The sequence below is a fragment of the Scylla paramamosain genome, chromosome 1 (genome assembly GCF_035594125.1).
Source record: "Scylla paramamosain isolate STU-SP2022 chromosome 1, ASM3559412v1, whole genome shotgun sequence".
NCBI lineage: Eukaryota > Metazoa > Arthropoda > Malacostraca > Decapoda > Portunidae > Scylla > Scylla paramamosain.
This window is the reverse complement of record NC_087151.1, coordinates 5,380,001-5,387,500: the sequence shown is the minus strand read 5'-3', so window position 1 is coordinate 5,387,500 and position 7,500 is coordinate 5,380,001. Positions and strand designations below refer to the sequence as shown.

Sequence of the window (7,500 nt, the reverse complement as noted above, 5' to 3'; positions counted from 1 at the left end):
ATATATATATATATATATATATATATATATATATATATCCAAAGTACATTCATGGATCATAACACGCGAAGAAAAGTAGAGGTAATGACAGAGGAAGGAAACAGAGAGAAAGGAGATACAGAACGAATGAGACAGAGACAGACAGAGCTCGTATTCATAAAAAGTATACTTAAGAGTAACTACGTTGAACAATGACGAAAAAAAAGACAGACTGTAAGAAAGGAAAATGGCACAAAGCGTGAAAGTTGATTCTGATGGGGAAAGTTGTCAGATACACGTATATTCTAAAAAGTAAAAATAAAAAAAAAAATAATAATAAACTAATAACAACTTCATCTGGTTTGTGGAGTGAAGCGCCATCAAGAGAGCATTCATTCAGTCATTCATTCAGTCTGCCGGGCTCCTCCCTGCCTGACGGATGCTTTTCAAGACTCCTCGTGCAGCTGTGCCAATTAATACTGTTGAATGTGTGCTGTGGGGCGAGTAACTCCTTAGTGTGTGGAGTCTTGCTCTCATTAATTGTTTCACCTGTCCTTCAATCAGCACTTTATACTCTACACGACAGTTGGATTAGCTCTCTCTCTCTCTCTCTCCTCTCTCTCTCTCCTCTCTCTCTCTCTCTCTCTCTCTCTCTCTCTCCTCTCTCTCTCTCTCTCTCTCTCTCTACAACCCTACACATTCAACTGTACTACTGCTGATTTTATTATTACTACGTCTGGGAGCACGTGAAAATATGACGAGAAATCTAGTACTAATATTTCTTCCCAACACTTCCAAAAGCCACACACAAAATTATTCTTGCATACTACTGGGCACTGCAGTACTCCAGTCTTTGGGTAGTAGGAGTTTCATTATACTCTTCAATACCTGCCAGGCCACAAGGAACATCTATACAGACTGTGGCCAAATAGCTACATCACCTGGTTCGTAGCCCTCTGCCCCTTGACCCTCACTCTGGCCAGCCTTCTTGAACACCCCAGGAACTCATTAAGACTATTTACAGGCTGTAGAGATGAATAACTGGGTTCTCACGATGATTTTTCCATTGGTGGTGTAGAATCCATTAAACTAACAAGAAAATAAAAGTACTCTTGAAAACCACATAACTTCCACTATAGTCTCTCAAAAGTAGTCAACATGAAGATAGCCAAGACGTTAGGGAATGCGGTCCTATGACGTGTGGCGTGACCATGGAGGTTTATGAGTGGTGGGCCTCAGCGCTGGACACACGTCGTTGGTGGAGGTTGTCATGCCATCCATCAGGTTTCGCAATGATGATGAAAGCCACCCCCATATGTACTCATCATCTTGGCTTCCTGTTTCCTTATTCTCTCTCTCTCTCTAGGTGGCTGAAATACACACACACCTACTCCACTTCTGGCATGTAATGTTTTGGTCCCACTTCACGTTCTCACAAAGGCGATGGTTGGCGGATAGCTCGTTGCTCCCAAAGATCTTGAAAGAACTATAGTAAGACTGAAACATTTTTGCTCGTGCTGATGAAATGCCGCACGTGTAGCAGGAATGTGAGTGGTGGCGTGTGGCGTGCTTGAGGTGCCTCGGTGCTTACTGTCTATGAGGTGTTTCCTGCGATGGTAGCAGTCAATGATGTGGTGTGTGGTTACAGAGCAGTATGGCACAGTGAACTATGAACTGACAGCGCTAAATACAGGGGAGGTTAATGTCTCAGCCTTTCTACGCGATCTGGAAAATTGTTTGCGGATCGTTATCATACTTCTGTCGGTGGAATGCGGCGGTTTATATGAATGAGGGAGGTCGGTCAAGGGCAGGAAAAGGTAAGAAGGGCCTACTAAGCTGCCGGTTTCAGAAAGTGAAAGAGGAAGATTTCCAATACGGAGGCCAATTGAGTTCCAAAGGTGAATGATGTGGCGATGTCTTGCTGTGACACGTGGATTTCTTTTCATGTGTTAGGTTACGAGGAGCTACCAAGGGAAAATGAACAATAAAAATATAAAGAAATCCACTTCATAATGCCCCTCCTAATAAGAACCAGGAATTAATGAAAGGAGTTGTGTTGGTAAAGATTCAAACACGTATTTTTTTTTTTTTTTTTGTCTCTGCCTTGGAGCGCGGTACTTGATCACCATTTCGGCAAAGTAAAACATGACACCACTGCAACACCACTGAGAAGAGAAAACAGGGAGACTGCCGAGATGAACAGGGTGTGGTTTTATATTTCTCTTCAACACAGCTGCATTTATAGAACATCCGTGCGCTTATAAATGAGGGACTGCCACGTGAAGGCCCGACTAATTCTTGCAGCTTCCCTTATGTTCTTATGTACTTAAATGCACTTGATAGTTTAACTGAGCGTGAACAAATCTAATAAAAATAACATAAAATTAGTCATGACAAGGAAAAGAATGTGTGTAGTAGAAACTATTTTTAGAGTGTAGGAGAGAGCAAGGGCTGAGTTAAGTGTGGGTGAAGGAAGGTCGAGATAAGGAGACGAGACGTGAGGGAAGGGAAGGTTACCGAATTGTTTGCGTTCATGGTAGGTAGTGATAAATAAAATTCAGTGAGGCCAGATAAGAGAGGGTGACTGGCACAACAAAGGGCTACATATCGTGAACAACCCCAGCTTACATTCCAACTTATCCGTGAAAATTGTTAGAGACACACGCCTACCGCAATTGTGACATTCATTTTTTTCTTCCAACTTAATTTCATTCAGACTGCCTTCTTAAACAACTGGCAACCTCTGTGTGATTTTTTGTTTTTAGCTTTGTTGTCCTTGGCCTTGCATGAAATAAATAAATATACAGATAATTTCCGCTTTAGCATGAAAAAAAGAAAAAAAAAGAATTCTATTTAAGTTTGCTGACAACTACATCACTTACTTGACATTCTCAGTTAATCATAGATACATTCGTTATAATATGCAGTAAAGAACGTATTCTGTATCTCCTTTTTCATTTTGTACACCAATAACGTAATTTTCGAGAGATACCTTAAAACAGCTTTGTAATTAATTTGTCGAAGCATTGAAGGATGTGATGTTTTGTGTGTGTGTGTGTGTGTGTGTGTGTGTGTGTGTGTGTGTGTGTGTGTGTGTGTGTGTGTGTGTGTGTGTGTGTGTGTGTCCTCTTCAGATGACAAATGAGTGTAGGTTGAGAGAAAGTCATCACACACCAGGTGGCGGAGAGGCATCACCTTCACCACCTGCACGACCGCGACTCTCCCTCGAGTACACTGTGATGAGGCGGCCCAGTGTGCTCAGACAACGCCACTTGCCCTTCGGTTCCGTCATTACCACACCACTGATTTATTTGTATTCCAGGTGTCATTATCTCATCAAGTCAGGGATGATACTTTTCGTTACCAATGTACAGTAAATCATCTAATTATTCATTCAACACAATTGTATATTTTTCATGACGAAGGAAGAGGTGATCTAATGAAGTTTGGTCTGCAGAAGGTCCTTTGAAATCTATCATTACCACACCAGCGATCTACTTGCGTTCCAGGTGTCATTAGAGTCTCTTATGAAGTTAAGAATGATACTTTAAGTTATCAAGAGACTTTACATCATATAATGCACTCAGTCAACACAGTCGCATCTTATTTTATGACGAAGTACGAGATGGATCTAATGATGCTTGGTATGTTGTACTGAGTTGGGTGAAACTCGCATTTCTTCTATCCGCCACGCGTCCCAGGCCACGCCACGGAGTAGAAGATTACTTTGATGCAGACCACGACTGTTTGACGATACTGCATGGATGTACATCTTAAGTTAGTGCAGAAAAATTAGACATATTTAAGGATGGGAATGGCAGGTTGATAAAGGTGGGTTGTCTTATGCACAGACTGCCACGTGTAGTCCTGACAGATTCTTGCAGTTTCCTTTACTTTCTCATGTTACTTATGCACTCCTCCCCGCCCTTGTTAGTGTCTTCCTGTGGTCTGCGGTAACTTGTGAGTGTCCGGACTTAATTGCTACGTTAATAAGGTGGGAACATAATTGGCTGGTGCATGCGTTGTCTACCGCCTTTCAAGGGTTGCCGCGGCGCAGCCATGGTCGTCTCAGGGTCGCCATGCACGCTGGCACTGCAGTGACAAGCGCTGCGCACCAAGACCAACCGACCACTACACTTCAAGCAAGTGATTTATCTTGCAGGATAATCTGAGTCGTTGTCACCTGCATGTGTTTTAGCTGCACACCGGAAATGGAGTGTGCTCTTTGTTTTCCTTCTCTGTCTTCGTTTTATTGTTGTTGTTGTTGTTGTTGTTGTTGTTGTTGTTGCTGTTGTTATTGTTGTTGTTCTTTTTCTTATTATTCTTTATCTTTATCATCATCATCTTTTTCTCTCCTTCGTCTTCTTTTTCTCCTCTTTCTCTTTCTTCTCCTTCATCTTTATCTTTTTATTATTATTATTATTATTATTATTATTATTATTATTATTATTATTATTATTATTATTATTATTATTATCATTATCATTATTATCATTACTATTATTATTAGTACTACTATTACTATTATTAGCATTACTGTTATTAATATCATTACTACATATTATCACGGCCTCGAGGGTACACCGCACTGAGGAATTTGAGAGAGATAGAGAAAAAAATCGATCACTGAAACAATTCTCCTTGATTCTGAATTCTAACGTTAATGATGAATCAACAAAGAGTAAGCAGGTGATTTTAAAGGCAAGGAGCCGGACGCCACTAATGGGCAGGCGGCGGCAAGGCTCCAGTGAGGCTTGACCGACTCCTGAGGGCCGGCCGAAGGTGAGGCGTCGCGGGGAGGGGAAGCCATTAGCACGCCAGACATTTGCGGGACCAGAAAAAAAAATCGCGGACAAATATCATTGTTTTCGTGAAAGTGCGCTTGTTTGACCACGAACCTCACCTGTTTTGTCTGTCTGTCCGTCTGTTTGTCTATCTGTCTGTTTGCTTTCCATCTTTTGTCTCTCCATGTTTGTCTGTGTATCTGTGTATCTTTCTGGCTATTTGTGTGTGTGTGTGTTTATCGGTTGTGTGTGTGTGTGTGTGTGTGTGTGTGTGTGTGTGTGTGTGTGTGTGTGTGTGTGTGTGTGTGTGTGTGTGTGTGTGTGTGTGTGTGTGTGTGTGTGTGTGTGTGTGTGTGTGTGTGTGTGTGTGTGTTTCACTTCCTATGCTTTTCAGTGTCTCTCTCTCTCTCTCTCTCTCTCTCTCTCTCTCTCTCTCTCTCTCTCTCTCTCTCTCTCCACCACCACCACCACCTCCTCCTCCTCCTCTCATTCAGGAAATAACAAAACTCAGAGACGTTTCAGCCAAGACACTTCCGGCTGGAGGCGTGAGATAATCAGAGCGGCGACAAATGACCCTCAGCAGCCTTGGGGAGAGGGTGGCAGATGATGAGAGATGGAGGGAAGGGGAAGAGGGAGGGGATGTTACCTATCACTCAACGCTGCCGTTACTCCCTACCCTTGTTGAAGGAATGGGATGGTGGACAGGGACACACACACACACACACACACACACACACACACACACACACACACACACACACACACACACACACACACACACACACACACACACATTCACTGATGACCTTGAAAGCTGAACATAACGGCATTCTTCTCATGATAAAAATAAACAAATAACAATGAAGTTAACTCTACCCTTCTTTCCTCCATGCCCCTCCCTCTCTTTCCTCCTCTCATTTCTTCTCTTCCTCTCTCTCTCTCTCTCTCTCTCTCTCTCTCTCTCTCTCTCTCTCTCTCTCTCTCTCTCTCTCTCTCTTTCATACCTTCCTTCCAGTACTGATGAATTACGTAATTGTGGCTTTTACTTAACTCTTCTCACTCTTTATTTCACGTCACAGGTAAGCTGGATTCGTGTTCTAATTAACAGGTGCGCATTAACCTTCAAAATTATGTGAGTAATTTATTTCCTTTTATTTCCTATGGTAATGTTATTCTTGTCTTTTCTGTTTTTTTTTTCGTGTTTTTTTCTTATTTATTATGATTCAAAGAACATTTCTTCACTAACAGGATCTCCATTATCATAAAAATTTCTATGATGTTTTCTTCCTCTTCCTTTTTTTTTTTCTTTCCTTAATGTTTTCTTTATTATATTCATTGTGATTCAAAGTACAACTCCTCACTACTGGGGGTCTCCATTACCATAAAAATGTACACACTCTTTTTACTTTATGCTTAAACTTTAGACGCAGCGTAAGAAAAGAGTGAACATTCTTATGATTGACTGACTGATTGATTGATGGACTCCGTGGTTATGGCGCTGTAAACACTAGTAGCGTTGATGGGTATTTTGTAAATCTGTTCCTTGTTCATTGATTTATCTTGTAAATTTTTCTACATTTCTTTTTTTTTTATTTATTCTGTTATTTATCTTGTTATAGACGGTAACATTTTGTACATCCCTTCTTGATTTACTCATTTATCTTATGTTATTTATTTATCCTTTCCTGGAGGGTAATATTTCGTATATCTATTCTTTGTTTATTTGTCTGTTTTATGTTGTTTACTTATTTATTTTTCTTGGACGGCAACCTTTTGTACGTACTTCTGTTGTTCGCTTATTGATTTATTTCGTCATTTATTTTCATCTTTTCCTTGGTGGGCAACATTTTGTACATCCATTCTTTGCTTATTTATTTATTATGTGTAATTACTTTCAGGGGAATGCAAACAGGCAGGCATTTTCCCTCACCCTATTCTCTGCGCCCTTGGCTGGATTCCCTCAGGCGTGTAAGAAAAAAACAAATTGTAGTTATTGCCCAGCTGAGTGATTCGTGGGGTGACTGCAGTTCACACGCCGCTACAAAACGTGGTCAGATGTGGCGGTGACTGCTCTGTTTCGCTCCACCTAAGGACGTCCTCGCCTCAGAGTCCCACCATTGCTGTGTCCTTCAGGGAGGCGTTGCTGCGGAGATGTTATTACGATACGAGTTAAAAAAAGTAGTCGAGTAAATGTCATCTGTCAGTATTTGTGTCTTTTATCTCGATGGAATGCAGCAGTATACAGGAAACTCATACATATCACACACACACACACACACACACACACACACACACACACACACACACACACACACACACACACACACACACACACACACAGTCATCTCCATCGCACGTTAATGAAGACACACATCCACACTTCTCGCGACGCCTAATTGCTTCGTGCCTCGCCAAGGTCTTCTCATCAAGGGCTGCCACTCCTCCTTTTCTTCTTCTTTCTCCCTCTCCCCCTCCACCTCCTCCTCCTCTCGTATTTCTCCCTCCAGCATGCACTCGGACATGATACATACATTCCACTGTCATACACAATAGTTTATAGTAAATCTTCTTTTTATTCTTTAACCACAATTCTACGAGAGGTTGTTGGCACCTTCTGTATCCATCCCTTTGTCCCTCATACGTGCGTCATGATCGCCCAATACTTTGTGTCCCTTCCTTCCTTCCTTCCTTCCTTCCTTCCGCAAATCCATGTGTTCACTTGCAGGGGTCTGGAATA

General features: G+C 41.7%; 1 protein-coding gene across 7 annotated transcripts in view; it reads right to left on the bottom strand.

Moving 5' to 3' along the window:
* Positions 1-7,500, bottom strand: part of LOC135093066 (uncharacterized) — a 182,083-nt gene that overhangs the window by 4,608 nt on the left and 169,975 nt on the right. For 3 of the 7 annotated variants that reach the window (XR_010263306.1, XM_063991980.1, XM_063992285.1), the window contains one exon: positions 7,375-7,492. The exons of 3 other annotated variants lie outside the window; for them this stretch is intronic. The gene's annotated coding sequence lies outside the window, so the exon portion shown is untranslated. Of the gene's footprint in view, positions 1-6,057; positions 6,907-7,374; positions 7,493-7,500 lie in introns of those variants that run through there. One more of the 7 variants, XM_063992195.1, reaches the window with a different exon arrangement.